Here is a 24,546-nt window from a genome sequence, read left to right on the forward strand (position 1 = left end):
AACCATCATTATGGCTAGAGATCCCACTGCTTAGCTTAAATTTCATTCTCTTCCAAACTATACTCCCAGGAAATAGTATTCAAAGATAGAAATTCTAAAATATTACCAACAACAACAAAAATTTCTGGACAGATAGATGAAGAATCTGCCTGTTTCATGTAAAAGGACAAAATGGCTTGTTTGTTTTGTTGATTTAATGAATATATTAGCATTTGCAATACATTCTGACTTGAGGGATCTCAAATGAAAAGCCTAGTTACAGCTCTGCTGAAGAAACCAGCAAAATACCTTCATTGAGTAAGAGATCAGATCTCATTATTTAGGACTTTTTTCTAAATAGTCCTTTGGGAAAAAAAAAAAAAAAAAGAAAAATTATCTTTTTTTTTCCAGCTTTGCATATTTTGAGATCTTGAAGGGCAAGCTGGGAGGGTGATTTTTCTGTTTTTTTAAATTTTATTTGGATTGATGTCTTTACAATGTCTAACATTGTTAGGTTCACTACAAAGGATTTCACTTCATCTTACAGTAGAAGCAAAATATTATGCAAATTGAATAAAGGACTTCACAAGACTATCCAGTTCATGTGAATACCAGCTAGCAAAGCAAGCTGTTGTTGCCTTTTGAAAAATCTGTCAACAATTAAGCTCATCAAAAGGAAATTCATAAGCCGATTTAGCAGAAATGCCTCACAAAGCCTGAACACTGTAAGGTACATTCATGTATTCAGCTCAGTAAAGTTCTATTCATGAATTAAAGTAATTACCAAAGATTCATATATTTGTACTGAAAGCTTGCTGAATGTACAAATCCGAATATAGAAAGAACCTCAAGATTTCTAAATTACTGCAATTTCAAGTCGATTGCAAAATGATCTTCCAACAGGAAAAAATCAGTGTTCCAAGCCTTCTCACATTATTCTGAGAAATACCATCTTTCAAAAACTAGTACAAAAAAATGACAGATATCTAACACCTACACTAAGTGTCCATTTACCAACTTTCATTTTATGTACTTCTCAAAAAAACAGATCTTTGTTACTGCATTTAGAACATTCTATAGTCTTTATTTAAGCCAGAGGACAAGGTCTTAAGAGGGTTCTACAGAGCATTAGAGTTCCTCAATCCTGACACCAAAGCAGGTAAGTCAAAAAAAGAACATGTCTGCACTGTAGACTGTCTGTCCATCTCCCAAAATCTTGTTACAGGGCACATAGAGCCCTGCGAAAAAGGTGATTCTTTTGTCTCATGATTTCTCCAAATCATGGTTAGCAATCTAGAGAAGTCTCTCCAGGAAATTACAGGCTTCATTATGGAAATTCTCCCTTCACTGCCTATTAAATTTGATTAGCGGACTCCAGTTTGTTCAGAATTTTGCACTTATACACCACTTGACCAGATCTGACTCATCGCACATGCCCTGTGTTGAAGAGTGTATTCTGGCTTCTTCCCGTAATGAAGTTGTGTTGATTTTGTAAGATCCTGTTCATGACCTTAAAGCTAGTTCATAGGGTCAGATCCTTCATTTTTCTTTGTTCAGCTATTACTTTCTGCCACTGCTCTTTCATTATTCAACCTCCAGTCTTACAGGAATACGACTTGGCTGATACTTATTTGCGAAATTCTTTGCCTTCTGATCTTAGGAATTTTGAAACTCTGTGCTTCAGAGTGTCTGATTAAGTCTGGATTAGGATTCTGTCCTTAATCTAGCGTTCAGCAAATGTTTCAGCTTTGGTCTGAGACACCTTATAAGAACAGCATCAAATAAATTTATATTGTATTGGAAGAAATCTATTGGGGAACAATTGCTGCACTCTTTCCATATTTCTAGATGACACTTACTCAGTGGCTACTGTTTGTTTCCTTTTACATATAAGCACAGTGTAGATATTGCCAGAAAAAAATCAATGTTAAAATAAATTTAAGGTTGTGAGACTGCACTAGAAGTTTTAAAACACAGTAGTGATTGTACCATTACTCCCTAAATAAATAGTCCTATACTTAACTCTAGAGTATTTTGGTCTGAGTTTAAAAAGAAATCCAAATATTAAGGTAAAAGTCATGTAGGTGTGAAACAAGCAATTTCCACCCCATCCTGTAAAGATGCTACACATTAGCTGTACAGCTATGATTAATCATAATCCTGTTCATCGTTCCAAATCAGACTCTGTCATTTTTATAGACATCTGTTTTCTTTCACATTTACCACATACATAGATGTAGTGTCACTATTACAGAGATTTGACTCATCCAAAAACATCACAGTCAACCACTAAATCAGTAAGGAATATGCAGCCCATTAGAAGTAATGGATAATGTAAGATCCATATGGCCTTGAGGAGAATTAGTGAATTTGCCAGGCCATAAAGCTCCTTGCATACTGCCTTGCTGGAGATGAGGTGGTGCTCAGCAAGCAAGCCTTCTGATCAGCAGGCAGCCACAAAGCTCATGGAAGCTGGGAGACTTAACTATCTTCTACTCAGTCTAAGCAAGGGAGCAAGAAAATACTCCTTTTGTTTAGCAATAAATATAACAATAGAAGCTACAGGCTAAATCACGAACCAGCATGACAAGGCTGGAGGAGTGGCTGGGCTGTGCAGCCTGAGGGATCTTCCCCAGAGTCAAATGCAGAACTGGGAGTCGGACTTTGCTTGTTATAACAACTACTCCTTGTCAGAAGCAAAAAACATGCAGGAGCACAAGAAGACAGTCCAGAGGTGGGTCCACAGAGGCTAGTGAAGACAGTAGCATGGCCTCCAAAGAAAAGGAGAAAGCTTTTTGGGCAAAGTGCTGCCTGCTGGAGGACTTGGAACTGAATGAAGAAACACTTGAGGGTGTTCAGAGAAATTAAGAAAGTTAATTAAATAGGACTGTAGCAAGGACATATCTGACAGCACAATCTCCTCCCTGCAGTAGCAACCTGTGAGGCCCGTGCACCGGGTAGCTACTAGGGCTAAAGAGGAATAATCAGGACGGTAAGACCCCAGAGGTCTTTCTTGCAAAGTTCATAGTGTCAGCAGGGCAGAGATGTGTTCCTGCCTCACTTTCCTCTAAATGACCTCTTAGTGTGTTTGCTAAGGCACTCTCCAAGGAGTAGTTACACAACTGTACCTGCTGTGGCTGAAAACACAGAATGGAGAGGATATTTCAAACCCATGCAGGAGAGGGGAGAGCACACTCCCCACCAGCCAGGCACTGAAGGCAGCCTCAGCCATTTTAATGATTGGTAGATGACACAGCTCTACAAGCATCCAAAAATGTGAGATTTAGACACCAATGTGCACTCTGGATTTGCCTGTGAGAGAACAAACCCGTGCCAAAGCTGAGGGAGCAGGGGCCACTCTGATATGATCTGGCAACCAGACTACTGCTGATCCCAGCTGCCAATGGGGACACTACAGCTACCTTGCCATCCACAACTGGGCCATGCTAAGTCAGAGCCAGCGGTATAGCCAGTGGAGCCTCTGCTCCAGCCTCCACACTGCCAGCAGTTCTCTTGAGCCATGAGAGAGGGCCTGGGCTGCGAGAACAGGCCACCAAAGACACCGGGAATTCATACCTGACCACTCCTGCCACCCTTCTCCTCCCATGATACCTCTCCGTACCATACTTCTTGACCCAAAAATGTTCTCACAAACAGGAGGAGGACTTGGCACCAAGCATATGCTCTGATTGAGACTGCTCATCTGGGTTCAAACCTGAATTTGAAGAAGTGGGAACTCCATCCTTGAAGTATTCTCCTCTCCAGAGATAGAACATGGTTATTACCGGCTCTGAGGCAACCTGTGGGCACATAGCAGCATGGGGTACCTGTGTACATCCCACTTTGGGGCATCACATCCCCCATGTCTCTCCGTGGGTCTAGCTGTTATTTTGAGGTTTGTGCTTGATGCAATTGAAAGGCACTCGCTGACTTCAATAGGTTTAGATCAGATATCTAATGGATATCTATATAGATAACTATTATATTATATTATATTATATTGATATATTATATGTATATAATGATATATATTATATTATATAGATATAATGACATCTAGTGGAAATTCATAATGGAGAATGATTGACTAAAGGCTGCAAGATTTATCAAGTAATTTAATGAAGGAGTGCACGATTGCTGCCTGCTGCATACCAAAATGCACACCTAAAGTACTTAAAAGTAACAAACCAACTTCTAGCTCCAAACCTCTATTTCATCCCTGAATTTAGGTCACTCTTAACCCAAGTGACAGAAAGCAAGCTTGAATTTCTTTTCTTTAGATTTTCCTACTGACTTTTCTCTGAATATCTCTACTATGCATCCCATGTTATGGTATCTCTCTCTGCTCCCAGTCAGAGTAGAAAGCTGGACACCTAATTTTAAGTTGTTACCTTTGTGATGCTTTAGTGCCATGTTTCTTTCCAAATGCGTTAGGTTAATGTACTTATATTAGTACAACAGTTTTTACAAAACACCTATTTGAAATTAAGCTGTTGTTGGCAGCCTACTGACAGAGAGAGAGAGACCAGATTCGCAGAAAACTATCTCCTCCTGCAAATTTTCTAAGAAATATCTCATATTGAGCATATTAAAAAAAAAGTTCTGAACATCTTCTAAAAGCTTAGCACTTATGGAGGAAAGGCAAAACAGATTGGAGTAACTAAAGAACACAGAGAAGGCAAGTAATTTGTGCTAAGGCAGTCAGGAAATCACAAGCCTAGAAAGAGCATGCAGAAAACTGTCTGTGCTCTGCCAGTGCTACTGAACAATACCCCACTGCACAGCTTTTTAAATAGTTTATAACATTTAGCCCTTTTTAAACATGTAATTGTTCTGTGGATACCAATTTCCTCAGATCCAAGTATAATTATTCTTCTAAATATTTGGTCCATCTCTATTGTAAGCTCTTCTTAAGACAGCTACAAAATATTGCTAATATTTTTGAGTTAATAGTGTGTTTAGAAGGTCGTGTCAGGTTATTGCTGGGAGGATTAAAAGATTTTCTTTCCCTCAGAGCCCTTTGTTACAAGAAAACAAGGAAATTTAAAACAGGATTTATTCCTTCGAACCAGGACAAAACCAACAGAGTACCGTGGCAAGAGCATGAAGCAAGAGCACCCTGGGCCAGGAAATTTACAAAGAAAGCTTTCTTCAAATTCAAAAGTTAAGCTGAAATTTTAAAACTCTTAATGGTTCTACATTAAGGGCATCAAAAGACAACTGGTTTCGCAGTCATTCACACTTACAAGTCCTCTTTCAAAAGATCATGGTACAATATTCGGTAAGCTATTCACTGTCACTAACACAGGCAGACATTTCTGGCACATATAAGCTTCATTTGGTACTTGTCAAGCCAAGCCCTGCTGCCTGCTCCTACTGTCACCAGCAGGAAGAAAGGATAGTGATGAGCATCAGCAATGACTGCAAGGTGGCTCAGAAGAGAAACAGGAAAGACAGGCAGGAAGGAAGAAGAGAAAAAGGGAAACCCAGGAAGACTTGGTCTCAGATGTCAAAACAAATCTACTGTCAGATACAAAGAATTTTCCCAGCAGATGTTACTTAGAAACAAATGAGACTCTCAAGCCTTAGGATCATGCCTGTAGGAAGTTTCAAGTCAGATCTGCATCTTTCTATAAGTGTTGTCATTATGTTAGTCAACTGTTAATATACAGTAATGATGAGATCAGGGTGAACAGTAGGTCAAGTGAAGTGGACGTGCCCTCTGACTTAGTTTAAAATTGGAATGTGTCAGCCTTATGAAGTGACTGTGGATATCCCAAAATTCATTACTTAGAATGTAATTTATTTGGAATACATCAAAACCCAGTAAATTCTACCCCTCTCGAGGCATTAGGTATCGTGGTGTTTTTCTGTCCTTAATCTTTCAGACTGATCTCTCAAATGCACACAGCTTAGACCTTGCTTTCTACATGCACCTTGTCCTAAAAAAAAAAATCCACTTAGTTTTTTTTTTATCTCTGTCATTAAAGTGACCTTAGCATGGCATTCACTTCTAAACGTTGCATCAAACTGGCTTTTTGAGCAATCGAAAGCAAGAGCATTGATCACGTGCTCACATTCTGCTGGAACTGGGCCTATAAATATTCTGACCATTTCCAAATGAATAGGTCATTCCATAAAGGATATCCTGAAAAAGAACTGATGCAACAGCACCGACAGAAATATTTATATATATTTTTAAAAGACTTCATCAACAGGTGGCTTTCATCTACTACACAATATTGCTAGCTTAGCTACTGCAACATTGTGAACAGATGTTTTTAAGCATCATCAATAGGATTACTCTAGAATTTACTCATCATAAATCAGCATACTGCAATGTCCTTTTTAGTGGGCAGTTAATATATCCTGCTTCCATCAGTTCATTTATATAATAGTTCACGTGAGGATGAGTGAGCTCACTTCTATTTGAGATGACAGCTTGATGCAGCATTTCAAGGCTTAGCCTAACTTGCCCTTACTTGAGGTCAGGCAGTAACCAGTCCCAGAAAACATGTTTGTTAGATGTGACTGAAAACAGTTTAGCACTTGCATTAAAGTAATAATTAAACATGAACAGTGTGCCTTGATGTTGTTTAAATGAATGACACATTCCATGCCCAGAGGAGTTTTCAGCCCAGTTCTGTGACAGACAAAACATAATAATTGATCCAAGAAGAAATTAATGAAAAAAGTGCCAAGAGGTTAAGTAGGCTATCATTGTGATTGAACTGTATTTTATGGTGTTACTCATATAATATACCTCAACAAAGAGGGTGGAGCTCAGTCTAATCCAGCACGCCTCCACTAGAAAAGCTGGCACAAAATATCAGATGGGCTTGTTAGCAGCTTCCTCTTGAGAGCTGTTACATAATCATGGGGACTGTAAACAAGAAAAAGAGAAAGAAATGGAAAATAACCAGATAAAAATTTCAAGGAAAAAAATTATTTATATGCATCTACCTCTGTAATTCTAACCTGGACAGAAGAAAGGAAACTTGAGTTTCCCCTCAGCTCTGTAAACTCTCTAATTTAAAATAGCTTTTCACTGCAGATTTTTTTCCACAGTTTATATCAGCTAGACATTTCCCAGAAACACAGAGCAACTGATATTGTTGACATCTCTATCCAGAAGTTTCTCTTCTCTCTCTAAATGCTAATGCTGAGCTGAGAACCCTAAGCCAAGATACACGTCACAAAAAAAAACACTGGGGAGTAGGTGAGTACTTAGAGAAATCTAACTTTTATTTGGGTGCCTAAGAGGAACCATCTCCTTTTCTATATGAGCTGGAGGCATCTGTAAAGACGGGACAGGAAGGGACACACTAGGATGCCCTGTTAGGAGACCAGAGTGCACTTTACATTGTGTGGTACTTAAAATGTGGAGAGGAAAGGGAGAGCTGGGGGGGCAGGGCCCGCATCTGTGTTCAGTGGCCATGTCCTAATGACTCATCATATGGGTCAAAGGAAAAGGAGGCGGCAGAGGCTCAGCAGATGCAAACACCCCTTTCCTGCCGCAGAGCAGGGAGGCTGCCCTCCTCCACCTCCGCTGAGACACACCAGGAAGACAAAACCATGCTGCTGCAAGTAATCCCAGCACTCGGAAATGTTATGCTTTTCTCAAAGGTGCAAGGTGTGAAGGCCTGGGTACGCAAAGGAACTGTGCCTGGATAGAAGGGCATAAACCCACATTTTGACCCACTAAATCTCCAGATAATCTTCTGCCTAGCTCAGTTCCAGTTCCTACAGGAGAGATTCACCTAATCTCACTTTGGGGGTCCAGTATATAATGTCCGCAGCTGAGGGAGTCCCCTTGGCTCCTGACAGGCAATGGAGAAAAATGGGCCATTTCTGGGCACACTTCATCTGGCCTATTTGAGACATCTGTTTCCAGAGATGCTCTATACCATGAAAGAGTGTCCATTTCTCCAGTTAGACTTATAAACAGTCAAAAAACCTGGTTCAGAAGCAGAGCCATATTTAGCTAACTGGATTCCAGCCTCTGATGGCTTCATTTCCAAGCGACATTCCTGAGGTGCCCACTTCCAGGTATGCTCAGAATGGGCTTCCCCAGTCTTAACAGCACTTCCCAATTTAGCATCTGTCAAATGAGGCTCCTCATTATGCACAGTTTAGGCATTTAATTCAGAAGACTGCACTAGAAGGGCTACATTCAGCACAATAAAATATAATTCTTGTGCAGCTAAGCTAAGATTCAAAAGGGCACCTGGACACAGAAGACGTGCCTTGTACTTGGCCTGTGCCATGCGAGGGGAGACTAGTTCGAATGGACAAGAAAAGATGGCTCAGCCTCAGACAGCTGATGAGGTTACTGTGCCCGAGTGTCCCCCTCACCCTCCCTGCACTGATATTTGAGCTGTTCGTAAACCAGCTGCTGAACCACTGGAGTTATTTAGCACTTTAAGGGTGGGGTGAACAGCTAGAGGTGATAACCACATTAGCTGTCTCAAGCTGGCAGCAACACATAAATCAATCAGAGGCCTCAGGCACACTGAAATGGGATATGCAGACAGCAGCAAACTAAGCTGGAAGCTGCTTAAGCTAGCCAGTAGGAAACACAAAGAAAGACAAGTGCAGTATAAGATCATGCACACACACACACACACACTTACAAACTGGCTTGGAGACTGTACTCTGTAACCCAAGCGTCAGGACATTCATCAGTCTCAGCCTTGGTTTCCTGTTCTCCCTCTGCTGAGAGATTTTAACCTACATCTTCCAGCAGAATGTCAGCCACCAAGCTGCCACAGCAGGTTCCCACTGTCCTGCCTGCCCCCCATACACATACACACCTTTTTAAAAAACTATTCCACTTTCTAGATGCCTGTTAGTCTCAATGGCTAGAGACCTACCTCTACTTCCTCTGTAGTAAATGTCCTAAAATAGATTTTCCAGAAATCATTATTTCTTACCCTCTGAATACTGCATAGGGAAAATACAGCAGGAACATCAATAGGAGGGCACCAAGTACAAAAACCCCAACTGTGGCTAGTGTTACAGAATGCTCCTGGGTAAAAGATTTTTTCATCCACCAAAACAGGTGAAAGATCTGAATTGAAATCTCCTGTCTGAAAGGTAAGAACCTTAATGAATGGTTGATTCAACACCACAAAGCAGGCCTTTTTCCTCATGAAACTGTACATATTCTCTACACACACTTTTTGCTGTAACCACAAGTGAGAGAGGAAAGAAAGAGGATGAGAACCCCTTTCTCTCCGTTTTAAGCTGTGGGCTACAGACCCAGGAATCAATGTGGTCAGGATGCACGCAGGTGGCACAAACTCTGACTGATGGGTCCTGTGAGAATTTCACTAGCAGAAACTAGCCCAGAAAGAGTTGGTGTAGAGGGAAAGAAGGTAGGTGGGGAGGCAGAGGAATGCCAGTGACACCTAGAGACATCCTTAAGTGCGAAAGAGGCGTTTAAACATAATTCCTCCCATTAATGTAGCCCACTAGCTCAGGTGGTTCAATTGCCTGCACAAAGAACTGTGCTATGCTGCCAGAAACCTGCATTTCTATGGGAACAGGTAGAGAATTTCAGTCATTACCTTCTCTGCAATGAGCGCTTATTTTCTTGGGATGAAAGCAGCAGCTGCAGTGGGCAGGAAAGCAAAAATATCATGCCTGTTCATACATTCTTTTCATACAGTTTGGAGAGCACTTCCCCTCTTCATTATGCTCAGCGCTGGCAGATAATATGACTTCCCCCTCTAGAACCACGTGCACTGTGTATACAGGTTGGGTCCAACATTAACCTACAGAGCCATTCTAACTAAAAACACATTAAACACAATTGTACTTAAAAATAGAGTTGTAATCATGTACTGTACTCAGTGTGCTTAAATAGCGCACGTAATATAGTTCAGTGTAATAACCACTCACTACTCAGGTTTCTAACATGAAGGAAGATATAGAATGGAATTATATTTCAGCCTGGAACTAATTCTGGAGTACAGCCAGTCCCATGCGATCCATAAAAATTCCTGTGTCAAAATGATGTGTCCCGTTGTCTTGATGCCTTGATCAAGGTTTCAGAGTTTTTCATTTCTCTGACATCCTCCACATTAACAAACTTACACTGAACATATGTTAAACTAACTGCACCTCCACTAGAGTTCCGCTCAGGAATCTTTGCAATTTTGCTCTTTCCTTTGCAATTTTTTCATCTGCATATGCAGTAGCAAATGCTCTCCCTGTATAGGTAGTCCTCTTCCGTATAAACTACTCACTTGTAAAGGCAGTAAAAATGCAAACATTATCGCAAAAATTTCCTTTTGTCTGCAACCACCCTACCATGTTACATTCTTTACTTATAAACCACTGATGAACTGAATACAATAAAGTAACAGTAATATTGAGCCCTCTTGTAAATAATCCTAAATTACAGTGTTCTCAATAATCATATAGATCTTTAGAAATTAAATTAGCTCCTCTTGTTATATACTTAAGCTTCTGGGTTTTCATTCAGGTTTCCTGTTTGAACTGAAATGAGATAATCAATTTCTGTTGTCATTCAGGGATATTTTTCTAAATTTATTTTTCCATTTCCTTCAGTTATTTGCATGGCAGAATCAGAATGACAGTATGCCAGAGTGTATGGAATAAAGGCAGAATGCACAAGTGTCCTGTATTTTCAGAAAGTCTCTCCTAATCTGAAAAGCCACTGAAAGAATGAGAAAAACGAATCCACATTATAACACAGTAAACCTTCTTAAGATTATTAAGTAACCTCTGCACTCCTGGTGGGATACGGGTTCCTTCTTCCTTCAGCTGTAAGCTCCAGCCAGCAGATGCTAAGTGCTTTCGATCAGAAAAGCAGACAAGGGAGGAGTCTTACCAGAGCATGTGCGCAACAACATACCTGCTTTCCCCTGGCTGGTGCACCAGCCAGTGGAGAATTTGATCCAGGAAGATAGGAATGCATGGTTAGAGACCTCCAGTTGTTAGACACTGAATACATATGAGGGTAAGATTTTTGAAGCCAAATTCCTATTAAAAACAATAGAAATTTGGGTGTACAAATCCCTTAGTCTCTGTCCAGCCAAAGCAATTCCTCTCCCCCCGGCTTCTAGCTGCCACCCATTGGTTAGCACTGCTGGTACAATTTTTTAGAAGGATTTGTTGCACAAAGAGAGAAATTTATTAAAAACAGAAAAGAATGTCTTGTGCCTCTGTAGCCAGAATCATAGTTTAAAAATCTGTGGGCTGGATTATCCTGAATGCTCAAAAGATACAAAACAGTTATAAACCCATATGAACCACCTAAACTCAAGTATACGGCTGTTTTTCATCTCCAGTGATTCAAAAGAGGTATGTTTACTACTGCCACTGGCACAGCATGCTTCCAGAAGAGACAAAAAAAAATCATGTTTTCATTAATATTTTTTCCTTTTTAAACACTTTTCTCCATTATTTATTGGTTCAGAGACTATGAGTCACTTTAGGATAACTTAATATAAACCCAAAATATTTTCATCTTATTTTATGATTATTCTCTTTTGCTATAAATAGCCACCAAGCTATCAGGCCAACACTCTTGAGATCCATCCTCTGCCTTTCCATTTTACTCTATAGCTGGATTGACTAAAATACAAGGCGGATAGTTACCTTTTTTTGAACTAACAAGGTGCAATTCTTGTCTCTGTCCAAGGTGAATTTCACCCCAGGAGGACCAGCAGCTTAGTGCATATTTGTGACCATATCCTGAACTACTTGTACAACCAGCTCTTCTATTAGTTTCTATTTAAGTAATGTGACTTCAGTCAGATATTTGTGCATTTGCCAGGAATGAAGGGGCGGGGGGAATAAAGCAGCCTTTTAAAAACTTTCTCAAAGAAGTTGGAGCACAAGTCAGCTGATGAGTATGTTTATTGCTCTTAAATAATTTGGGAAGAAAAGAGGGACCATTTCAGTGTTGGGAAACCTGTTACTGAATAGACAAGACTTTGGGTAAATTGACGTGGGGTTTTTGGGTTTTTTTTTTTTGTCTGCTTCGTTGATGACTATCACGGCAAGATTTTTTTTTCTGTTACAATTTGAACGGAGACATCCATTGTCAACCCAGTGTCCCAGGGTGTTAGCTGCCTGCCTGCCAGAAGCCCAAATCCATGATATTACAGACATACTGCCAAGCTTCAGCTAGTGATCCAGCCATTGCCAATGCTGTTAATGAGCACTAATAAAACTGACAGGTGTGACTCAGGCCAGACTGACCAGAAGTGACTACTGGCTCTAGGGAAGGGCAGGGGGAACCAGGGACACAGGTAGTATTCTGGCCAACCTTCTTAATGGAGGTGAAAAATAAATCATGTCAGACTATTTTATTTTATTCCATGTTTATGTCCCACGGGTTAAGGGAGAAACAGAAGACAGGATCTCGAGTTTAGTAAGATTGTGACACATGCTGCACAATGCGCCCCCAATGATTTCATCAGTAAACCTGTAGCAGAAAGTTCTGCAGAACACTTTACTATATGATTCTTGGATGAAAACTGTATTGTTATTGCTTTGTTTTCAAAAGATTGACTAAATCCCAGTTAGAAGCAGAATGCTGGAATATTAAGATACACTTCAAATTTGCAGGGCATCCAGCTGTGAAGAGTAGAAAAACCTTTATCAGACAAGTTCAAAGAGTTGTTAAAGAATTGGCTGTGAAATCAGTGGGATGAAATAAAAAGACAAGTTCTGCCCCTCTGCAGGAAAATCAAATGCACAATTACAAAGCAGAGACAAGCAAGTTAGCTACAGAACTACAGAAAGATCCTAGATACAAGCATGTGCAAACTGAGTTAACAGTATGATTCTCTTGCAAATATGGCATTTTATGAGAGGTAATTAGTCCACCCCTCTTGGCACTAGTGATGCCTCAAATCAAAATACAGTCCAGTTTTGAACGATATGTTTCAAGATTTATGCAGACAGTCCAGAGAAGAGCAACAAAAAAAAAAAAAACACCACACCAGGTTGGAATATACAATCTAGGAAGAAAAGCTGAAAGATTTGGGTTTGTTTAGTCTAGAAGAGAGACTGAGGGAAGACATAAGTCTTCAAATATGCAAGATGCTGTTGTAAATATGACAGTGATTAACTGTTCTTCATGTCCAGCAAGGTTAGAAGAATAGTTCCGCTTACTGTGTGGCAAAAGAAGATTTGTTAGCTATTAAGACAAAATAACTTACAAAAACAGCCATACAGTGGAACAGCTCATCGAGGCTGGTCATGGAATCCTCATCACTGGAGTCCATTATGGAAAGGTTAGACAAATCACTGTCAAAAATAGTCCTTGGCTCAGCCGCAAAACAGAGATGGACTGGTCACCTGAGCTCCCTCCCATGCCTACACTTCTATGATTTACTAGGGAATATGCAGTTTCATGCACAAGCCACTCTTTTTAGGGGTTTAACAAGTCACACTGACTAATATATTGCATGCAAAAACCTCTAGCCTGATGCCAAGTATTTCAAACTCTATTTAAAACTTTGCCACTGTAAAACCTGTTATGTTCTAGCAGGAAAATCCAGGAAGTAGTACTCTGCAATATTATCGTACCAAGGGAGAAGCCAAGTCATTTCAAAAGACCTTTCAAAATCTCATGTGTGACCACAGGACAAGGTCAGAAAAGGCCAGTGACATTTCTCTGTCAGAAGGTAAGAAAACCCCAACACAGTTGGAGTTGTCACAGTCGAACAAAGGTCAATACACAGCAGTGGCTGAAGGCTACATGGAAATTGATTCAACACACTGTTACAGCAGGAACTCTCTGGTGCTTAGCACATTTGGAGTATAAAACCTAACCTCTAACAAGCTGATAGGTTTCAGAAGCTTTCATCCTGAAGCTACCTGGGGATGCTTAGAACTGATGAACCTGGTGAATTTATTGAGCACATCAGACACTTAATAAATAAGGAACCTCTGAATACTTAGAGCATTGCATTAGAAAAGTGAATACTTATTGTGTGGATCAAACTATAATCAGTTCTTTGTACGATGGCATAGAAAGCACTTGTGGACTGTGAGCTCCCACCAAAGAGGCCGTTACAGACTCATTTACAAAGGCTTTGCTTCACACCATGTGTGACACATCTACTGCAAAGAATCCAACTCCTGCCTCAGACCTTACATGCCATTGAGCAAAAACAGGGAAAAAAGAAAGGAAGAGTACTCCAAAAGAATTGACAAGAATGAGAAGATACATTAAAGACAGCAGTACTACTGGCTATGGCAGGAAATACCCTTGGAAGAAGTAAGTGTGGTGACTCCACTCTACTCAACTGATGAAAGCATCAAGCCTAGCAAAGGCCTGCATAGACACAATAGCATACTGTTAAATTCTGGGACAAAAATCAAGCAAAGCTAAAATCTTTGACACTTAAGAGACATTATCATCTCCACAAAAGATCCATCGGAACAGCTATGATGATCTGACAAGGCATAATTCAGAAAAGTACTAATGCTTCTGAAGTCTCGCAAACTTCAATGGTATCCAGGCAATTGGCGAATGCTGTCTTGGTCAGAAAGATTCTCCTGAGTTATTTCCCCTCAGAAGCATTTCACAAAAGCATCTGAAGACAGCCTGGAAGAATGTGAGCTACCTGCAAGGATAATTCATAAAAACAATAGCCAAGGGACTGGAAGACCCAGTTTTCTTGCTAAAATGTTTAATGCAAGTTTCTGCAAAACATCTTTCTGTTTCAGGACATTTCTACATACAGATTCTGTTTTTCAGAGATCCTGTCCCTGCATTCCTTGCAAACCCAAAACACCCGCTGACATCATTAGGCAATGCATTGGCATCAGAAATACGGGACTAAGCCAACAGAGGTTGTGGGTAGCCAAAACTGTGCTGGAGACAGTTCGTCCTGGTTCGGTCAAACTAACTTTTGAAATCACAGCTGGTTCACAAATTGTGAACCTCCTAGGGTCCTAGCAGACCCCACTCCTCGTTACTGCTGGCAGCTCTTTGAGAAGCTGATCCACCCATACTCAGCGCAGATGGCCATGCTTCTTCCCTCCTCAACCCTCACAAGTTAGGACCCAGAAGTCCCTTCTCCTATGCTTCGGGAAGCAGCTATTCCCACTTCCTGGCCCAGCCCCACTCCCATGCTCCCTGGCCCCGCTCCCGGAACCAATTCATATGCAATGGGCTACACATCCTGCTGGTGGAGAAGGGCTAGGAGGGACTGTCTTGAAAAGATTTAAAATCTTATTAATGAATACAATACGAACTTCAAAGTCCTACTGGGGAGCGGTATTTGTGTAATGGCAAGAAAGAAAAACAAATGTATCTTGAATCCTGATGCTACTAGAGGCGGCATAGGGAAACACCCAGGGAGCCCTGATTTCAATCAACAATGATTTGAGTACCCGTTCTTGTAGTGGGTGGAAGGAATCTGCTTGAGAGAAACGTAGGAAAGGAAGCTACAGATGGAAGGAAAACAGAGATCACAAAGGCAAAGGGCAAGGGTTGAAAAATGACACAGTGAATTATAACAAAAGCAGCTAAAACAAGCTTGAACCCATGTTAGTTAAAATAGGAAAAAAGCTTTCTTAGTATTAGCTAAATAGGCCTCCTGTAAAGAGTCAATTCATTTTCTGTTATTTGTACTATGCTTCATCCTTTTACAACCCACGCATATGACCACCATATAACCCAATGTATATAAAGTGCAGGGAAGCTGCAGATTCAGGACTAATTCTGCTCTCAAGCTGGCAAAAGAATTCTGACCACTAACTTGCAGGGGAGGGAGCAAATCAGCCCTTGAAGCGAAAGTCTCTTCTTCACACAACCAGGGTCAGTTACTTCGATGCAGCTGACAAAATCTTGGGAAGGTCAGCCACATCTCTGGTCCTGAACATGTTACGATCTTCTACATTTTTGACAAAACCCGATTCTTGGATTTAAAAGGTCTCATCTAGCTGTTTACTGATGAAGGTTGTGGATGTCTGACTCCTTGGACGAACCCTGGGAAAAATGCAGAATCTCAAACACAAATCTCTGTTCAGAAAATCCCTTTCATACGGGGGGACCACTGTAAAGCAAAAATCCTTTTCCTTTTCTATATTAGAGCTGGCAGTTCAAGATTATAAGATGGAATAGTAGGATTCTCTCTATTAATGCCTGGCTATGAGACTGGTGCTACAGGCAGGGCTTTGGGTTCTTTGATAATGGCTGGTTTTATAAGACACCAGGCGTGACCGTAATACATGGAAAAGGTTTATGTCGTAGGGGCAAAAGGGTTCTGGGACAGGAATTAGCAGGGCTCATTCGGAGAGCTTTAAACTAGATGTGAAGGGGGATGGGGTAGTAGCTGGGCTTGCACCACTGGGACAACGCTCTAGTGTTGAGGTATACCAGGAGGCCTCACATCCCCCTAGGGTGAAATCGGTGTGCTCAGCTCGCTCCCTGAAATGCCTGTACACCAGTGCACGCAGCATGGGGAATAAACAGAAGGAGTTAGAAATCCGTGTTCGGTCGGGGGGCTATGATTTAGTGGCAATTACAGAGACTTGGTGGGACGCCTCGCATGACTGGAATGTGGTCATGGATGGCTATGTCTTGTTCAGGAAAGACAGGCCTCTAAGGAGAGGTGGTGGAGTTGCTCTTTATGTGAGTGAGCAGCTAGAATGTATTGAGTTCTGTCCAGGGGTGGATCAGGAGCGAGTTGAGAGTTTGTGGGTGCGAATTAAGGGGCAGGCTGGCAGGGGTGATACTGTTGTGGGTGTCTATTACAGGCCACCGGATCAGGATGAGGAGGGTGATAAGGCCTTCTACAGGCAGCTGAGAGCAGTCTCGCAATTACAGGGCCTGGTTGTCGTGGGGGATTTCAACTACCCTGATATTTGCTGGGAGGCCTACTCAGCCAGCCATCCCCAGTCCAGGAGGTTCCTCCAGTGCATTGATGATAACTTTCTGATGCAAATGGTGGATGAGCCAACTAGGAGAGGAGCGCTGCTGGATCTGATCCTCACTAACAAGGAGGGTCTGGTTGAAGAGGTGAAGGTTGAGGGCAGCCTTGGTTGTAGTGACCATGAGATGGTAGAGTTCAGGATCTCATGTGGCAGGAACAGAATAGCTAGCAGAATTACAACCCTGGACTTCAGGAGGGCCAACTTTGGCCTTTTCAAGCAATTGCTAGGGGAAATCCCATGGGACAGGGTACTAGAAGGTAAGGGGGCTCAAGATAGTTGGTTAGCATTCAAGGACTGCTGCTTCCGAGCTCAAGATCAGAGCATCCCAGCAGGTAGGAAGTCAAGGAAGGGTACCAGGAGACCTGCATGGTTAAACAGGGAACTGCTGGGCAAACTCAAGTTGAAGAAGAGGGTGTACAGATCGTGGAAGGAGGGGCTGGCCACTTGGGAGGAATATAAGTCTGTTGTCAGAGGATGTAGGGAGGCAGCTAGGAAAGCTAAGGCCTCCTTGGAATTAAACCTTGCAAGAGAGGTCAAGGACAACAGAAAGGGCTTCTTCAAATACACTGCAGGTAAAGCCAACACTAGAGGCAATGTAGGCCCACTGATGAATGAGGTGGGGGTCCTGGAGACAGAGGATAAAAAGAAGGCGGAGTTACTGAATGCCTTCTTTGCCTCTGTCTATACTGCTGGAGGCTGTCCTGAGGAGCCCCGGACCCCTGAGGCCTCAGAAGAAGTCAGGATAGAGGAGGAATCTGTCTTGGTAGATGAGGGCTGGGTCAGGCACCAATTAAGCAATCTGGACGTCCATAAATCCATGGGCCCTGATGGGATGCACCCACGGGTGCTGAGGGAGCTGGCAGAAGTCATTGCTAGGCCACTCTCCATCATCTTTGCTAAGTCATGGGCAACAGGAGAGGTGCCTGAGGACTGGAGGAAAGCGAATGTCACTCCAGTCTTCAAAAAGGGCAAGAAGGAGGACCCGGGTAACTATAGACCGGTCAGCCTCACCTCCATCCCTGGAAAGGTGATGGAACAACTTGTTCTTGGTGCTGTCTCTAGGCACATCAAGGATAGGGGGATCATTAGGGGCACTCAGCATGGCTTCACCAACGGGAAGTCATGCTTAACCAACTTGATAGCCTTTTATGAGGACGTAACCTGGTGGATAGATGATGGTAAAGCTGTGGATGTGGTCTATCTCGATTTCAGTAAAGCGTTTGACACGGTCTCCCACAGCATCCTCGCAGCTAAACTGAGGAAGTGTGGTCTGGATGATCGGGTAGTGAGGTGGATTGTGAACTGGCTGAAGGAAAGAAGCCAGAGAGTGGTGGTCAATGGGACGGAGTCCAGTTGGAGGCCTGTGTCTAGCGGAGTCCCTCAAGGGTCGGTACTGGGACCAGTACTATTCAATATATTCATTAATGACTTGGATGAGGGAATAGAGTGCACTGTCAGCAAGTTCGCTGATGACACAAAACTGGGAGGAGTGGCTGACACAACGGAAGGCTGCGCAGCCATTCAGAGAGACCTGGACAGGCTGGAGAGTTGGGCGGGGAGAAATTTAATGAAATATAACAAGGGCAAGTGTAGAGTCCTGCATCTGGGCAAGAACAACCCCATGTACCAGTACAAGTTGGGGACAGAGCTGTTGGAGACCAGCGTAGGGGAAAGGGACCTGGGGGTCCTAGTGGACAACAGGATGACCATGAGCCAGCAGTGTGCCCTTGTGGCCAAGAAGGCCAATGGCATCCTGGGGTGTATTAGAAGGGGTGTGGTTAGCAGGTCAAGAGAGGTTCTCCTCCCCCTCTACTCTGCCCTGGTGAGGCCGCATCTGGAATATTGTGTCCAGTTCTGGGCCCCTCAGTTCAAGAAGGACAGGGAACTGCTAGAGAGAGTCCAGCGCAGAGCCACGAAGATGATTAAGGGAGTGGAACATCTCCCTTATGAGGAGAGGCTGAGGGAGCTGGGTCTCTTTAGCTTAGAGAAGAGGAGACTGAGGGGTGACCTCATTAATGTTTCTAAATATGTAAAGGGCAAGTGTCATGAGGATGGAGCCAGGCTCTTCTCAGTGACATCCCTTGACAGGACAAGGGGCAATGGGTGCAAGCTGGAACACAGGAGGTTCCACATAAATATGAGGAAAAACTCCTTTACGGTGAGGGTGACCGAACACTGGAACAGGCTGCCCAGAGAGGTTGTGGAGTCTCCTTCTCTGGAGACATTCAAAACCCGCCTGGACGCGTTCCTGTGTGATATGGTCTAGGCAATCCTGCTCCGGCAGGGGGATTGGACTAGATGATCTTTCAAGGTCCCTTCCAATCCCTAACATTCTGTGATTCTGTGTGATTCTGTGATTCTGTGAAGATTAGATTTCTCTGGGCACAGTGCTGCACCAGTCTTTTGATTACAGCACACTCCTAACAAGTGAAGCAGGCAGACAGAAACATGATTATTATTTTAGTTACTTTAGTTATTTAATTACTTCAGTTATTCAGGCAATGATATTCTATAGGAAGAAAAGAGAAGAAGATAGGATAATATCAGTATGACTAATATCTTTAAATTAGTCAATTATAGGTCTGAGTTTTCTTTCTGAAAAACTGCCACTGAAATCCAAGGACCAATTCTTGGGAATACTTTTTGTTCTCCCAGACAGCATATCACTGCCACAAACCCTTCATCAGTCTTCCTATCAGTCTCCTCAGATATTGGATGACATTCAGAGATTGAACCCTCTGGACTATGGACATCATCCACTGGGAGAAATTCCATTTTGTAGTTTTCCTCCTATCTGACTGCTCTCCAATTCAGCATCTTCTGCAACTCATTCTCTCCTCCACCTCCTTAAGAACATTAGTTTTCCTGCTTCAGTAAAGCCAGTGTATAGATATTACACAGAAAGAAGCCAAGAGCTCTAAACACTCTCCAAAATTCTCCATTGTACTCTTTGGCACATAAGGAAAACAACTTCTGACACTGTGAGTGTTTTTCATTATGATGGGGAGAAAAGATCTGAAACTACATTTCCCATCAGGCATCACAACTTGATTTTGATTGTTCTGAAGACAGTAGCATTAGCTAGCCACTACATTACTGTACTCATGTCATAATAATCATTACTACAAGTGGATCAAAAATAAATTAATCACCTGAAAACTAACGAAATATACAATCTCCACACCAAAAAAAACAAACCAAAATCAGCAGAAGTATTATCATACTTCAGCAGCCTTGTTCTCTATGAATACATTTTATGCTTGATTTCCCATTTTCAGAATATTTTTTTTCTTCATTGCTGTATTCACTTGCAACTGAGGAATGTGAAATAGTTCTTCAAGCCTCCTTGAAGTCTACAATGAATTGTGCAGCCAGACCAGATTGTTTCAAGCTTAGCTTTTAACTTTATATTTGGCTTTGGGAAAAAAAAAACACCAAACAGTGTTTTCTTCAATCTTTTGATTAATTTCACAGAATTTCCAGGAACATGTAAGCCACATATCAAAACTTTGTAATTTAAAGTCCCATTTTGGGATCTGGAAGAGTCTGCGGTTAATATTCATTGCAATTACAATACTTCAACATGCAGTGGAATCTGTGTTCAATGGCGTCAGAATGTGGGTTTAGTTTAAGAGCACTTTTACATAGATGAAGGCAAAATTTTCATGAAGTATTTGACAGTCAAAGGAAAATGTTTTTTGAATGAAGCAATAAATATAAAATTTCATAGCCTCCTTTGAGAGCAGATGGAATTCACCTTTTGCATCCTTGACCAAATCCGAAACAATTCCGTTGATGCCAATGGAATAAAACTGCTGTAGAAACACTTGGGGCAGTCCTACCCCTTTTGAAATCAGTGGCAAAACTCCCACTGACTTCAGATCCCATACGTGTAGCTCACAGGCACAGCACCACTCTTGGCTGGCCTACTAACCTTTGTGACTTACACATGCTACACTTCCCATTTGCAGTCTCTGAGGTAAGCCCTCTGTGCTGTTGAAGGTTCCTGGCCTAAGGTATCATTTTCTTTGTTTACTGTCTGGCTGCATAGATGTCTGGCACAGATTTCAAAGTACAGTAGCTCAAAAATATACTCGGTGTATATGTGCATAAACCCTGTAGTGGATTGCATCACACATCCTGCATCCGAAACTAAAATCACGTAGCTAGTGCTCTCTGTATTATTCATGGTTTGCATGAAGCAGGTAATAAAATGCAGCCCTATCAGTAGCATGGCTTAGTAGTTTAACATCATTGACTAAAGTGGATTTATTCCAGAATGACATCAAGTAAATAAGTTCAGGATATTTTTCTTCATGTGTGCAAGAAAAAAACATGTGAAATACTCTGAGAGATCAGCATGGTTCACCTAATCCAGTTTCCATTTGTGCCAACATTCACAGTACATACAAGAAATTCTATACTGCACAGTTACTGAATTAATTTCCTCCAGTTTGCAGGGCTTGGCACAGCCAAATTCTCCAAACAAATTTAAAAGCACATTAAAATGTACCAACTTAGTCTCAACAAAACAAGTGTCTCAGAGCAATAAGAAAACTGATCTATAAATTTCCAGGGAGGTCACCTACTGTATTGGCCAGACTGGATTGTACTGAACTTGTTGAAGTCAAGCATTTCAGCAATATTTAGTTTTTATAACCTAGTGATACAGAATCACAGTTAAACTGCTCAAGTGAATCACAGAATCACAGAATCGTCTTGGTTGGAAAGAACCTTTTAGATCATTGAGTCCAACCATTAATCTAACACTAGCGAGTGAACCACTAAACAATATCCCTAAACAATATCCCTAAGCACCACATCTACTTGTCTTTTAAATACCTCCAGGGATGGTGAACCAAGGCAGCACTGGGAAAACACAGTGAGTTAGATTCCGGCCTCCCTTTTATATATCCTTCTCTGTCCAGCTTCAGTGAAACATTATAATTACTCCTGCCACCACATATAGAGATTGTCCCTTTTTCAGGTTTTATTGCTGATTTTGTAGTCCAAGCTACCATCACTTTACTGCCAGCCCTTCTAAAAGGGCTGATGCAACCATGGCACAGCAGCAGTACTGCCAAATGGAGTCATAGGGAATCCCAAGTTGTGATAGACCCTGGGGACTGGTGTCCCTTCTCAGGCCTTGAATTTCTCACAGGTCATGGATGTTGGCAATTTAGACACAGTGAGAGGCAAGTTCTGGCTTGTTTGTTCCAGGGTAAACAGGACAAACAGAGAAACATCAAGGTCTTGGGAGGAATAAGCAATTCCTCCTTTACTCTGGACAGGAGGTGCTGCTCTAACGGGAAAAATGTGACCAACAAGTCTGAAATCTGACTTTTTTCCACTTCTAGTGGAATCAAAGCCATTATACAGTCTAAATAGCTGAATAAATTTCTTACAGGTCAATTAATATCAACTTCCTTAATCTTAAAGTATTACCTCATCACAGGTTATTATTACTGTCATTCAAGTACAGGTAAAAATCTGGTGTAACTTTCCACAATCTCTACTACATATCTGAACTTTGACAGAAACACGGTATCTGTTTGAGAGTGGACAAGCATGGATTTCTGCAGGTAGGAGGGTTACTCATGCTGTTTCCCATATTTTTTGATTGGCTGATCGTAGAGAGGATTTCTAAAGCTTGCAGTCTAATTCTGGCTCCAAAACATAGCCAGCTTGCCCTTGCTGTTTGGCAAGAAACAGCAAAATTGTGTTAACAGTTTCTTTCAAGAATACATGTTAGTAACTGCCAAATGACAGTTGTAATGACCCTGATGCATTTCTCCCCTTAGGGCTTTTTTGTTTAGAACCCAATTGCTGCCCAAGCAGAAAAAAATCATTCTTTGCCATGAACTCTCCCATCACCCTGAGCTTTCTCCACTGCCACCAGCACTATACCTTGTGAGAGTAAAGGAGGAAGAAGCCACCTCCTGCCTAACAAAGAGCTACTCCCACCTGGGATTACAGACACCAAAGCATGCATTTAAGGGCTTGAAGCAGAGCCTGCTGAAATCCAAGGAGTCTTTCCATTGACTTCAACAGGCTTTTGGTCAGGTCCTAAGAGTCTATTTTTATGCATTCACTCATTTTTTCCCTTGTTTATTTAAAGAACCAGTTCTCTGAAACCCAGGCAGAAAGACTCTAATATTTTTGGTATTGTATCGGGGCAATGGTTTAATCATAAGTTAAATTAAGAAGTGCCACTGTCTGCAGCCAAGAAGAAAGAGGCTAACTCTGACATACCACCTGTGTACTGCTTCTCTGGCTCAGCATTGACCTTGGTTGACAGGAACATGTGCCTGAAAATTGCACCCAAGAGGAAACTTATCACATCATGAACAATCACAGTAGAATGATAAAACACCCACACTGCACAAGAAACCTGCCAAACCTTTACAGCAGCCAAGACTCTAGCTGCATCTGGAAGGAAATATGCATGTACCAAAAGAATGTATGTGTGTATACATGAGTATGTACTTATGTGTTTACACACACTCTCTTGCTCCACTTCGTGCCTAGAGCGCCATGTTTCACTTTGTAGTGGATAAAAATGTCTTTCTGCTCCATTATGACAGAGACAGCTAAGAATATCAGGTTCCCTATATGCAATCACAACAGAAACTTATGACGTCTTGCAGGGATTTAATCCTACTGATCCATTCACATATATTTTCCCCCTTAACAAGATAACTGCTGTGTTTAGCTTTGAGTAGCTTGGATTTTCTTTTAATAATTTATGATTACATGCTCCCACAAGATCATCAAAACTGTGAGAAAGCCATAAAAAACACATTCAGTAAGAAACTAGTCTAACTATGTTTCCTCTTAACTAATGGAAGAAACAATGAGTTTTAAATGTTACATGGATGATTTTCTTGCACATATGGTCTTACGCAAGATTCTTGTTGTGGAAGTCTAAGGTTGGCAGACATCTTCAAAGACAAACTGATGAGCCAAAACAGTCTTTATGGGCTCAAATCTATTCACAGGCACAGGTACTTGCACAAAGAAAACACAATGCATTCATGCAGAAATCACTTAAACCATGAAAGATCAGAAACATTCAGTGTTAACACTCCCAGTGTAAGCTTTTCTGCAAAAGTGTTTGAAATGGAGAAATGACCTGGTGTGCCAAAGACAACTGAAAACAATTCTTGCTTTCTTCTGTCGTCTTTCATCTGAAATATTTGCTATCTATCTCCTGCCATCTCTAGACATCCATAGACCAAGATCTGTGAAGTGCAAGTCATGGGAGCAATAAAAGGAGTTGAAGGTACTCAGTTCCTCAGCATGAGAAGTATACTTGTAGCAACACAAGCAAGATTGCAAGAAATCCATTTTTTCTGTGCCTGCAAGTCAATCAAAGGAGATACCTATCACCCAAGTATGAAGGAGACAAGGACAGGAGCTGCTTTTCTGGTGCAATGTATGGATATGCAGGTTTTAAGGATAGGTGCACTTGCAATCTGCCTGTAAAGATATCTGCTAAAACTCCTTCAGTTTTGAAGGCCAAATCTGACACCTCTTAGGTAGCTTTCACACTGCAAGCGCCAACTCTGCTTAAGATGTGTGAAACCCTTGGTGTGGCTAGAAAAAGCTGTGGATCAGCTCAAGCAGCAGATCCTGCAG

The 24,546-nt window shown here is 41.7% G+C and overlaps 1 long non-coding RNA gene across 1 annotated transcript in view; it reads right to left on the reverse strand.

The window, feature by feature from the left end:
• LOC137663062 (uncharacterized) overlaps positions 1-24,546 on the reverse strand; it is a 47,069-nt gene that overhangs the window by 8,805 nt on the left and 13,718 nt on the right. Inside the window, exon 2 of the long non-coding RNA XR_011048111.1 lies at positions 6,743-6,862. This is a non-coding gene — a long non-coding RNA (uncharacterized lncRNA). The remainder of the gene's footprint in view (positions 1-6,742; positions 6,863-24,546) is intronic.

The sequence above is a fragment of the Nyctibius grandis genome, chromosome 4 (genome assembly GCF_013368605.1).
Source record: "Nyctibius grandis isolate bNycGra1 chromosome 4, bNycGra1.pri, whole genome shotgun sequence".
Lineage (NCBI taxonomy): Eukaryota > Metazoa > Chordata > Aves > Nyctibiiformes > Nyctibiidae > Nyctibius > Nyctibius grandis.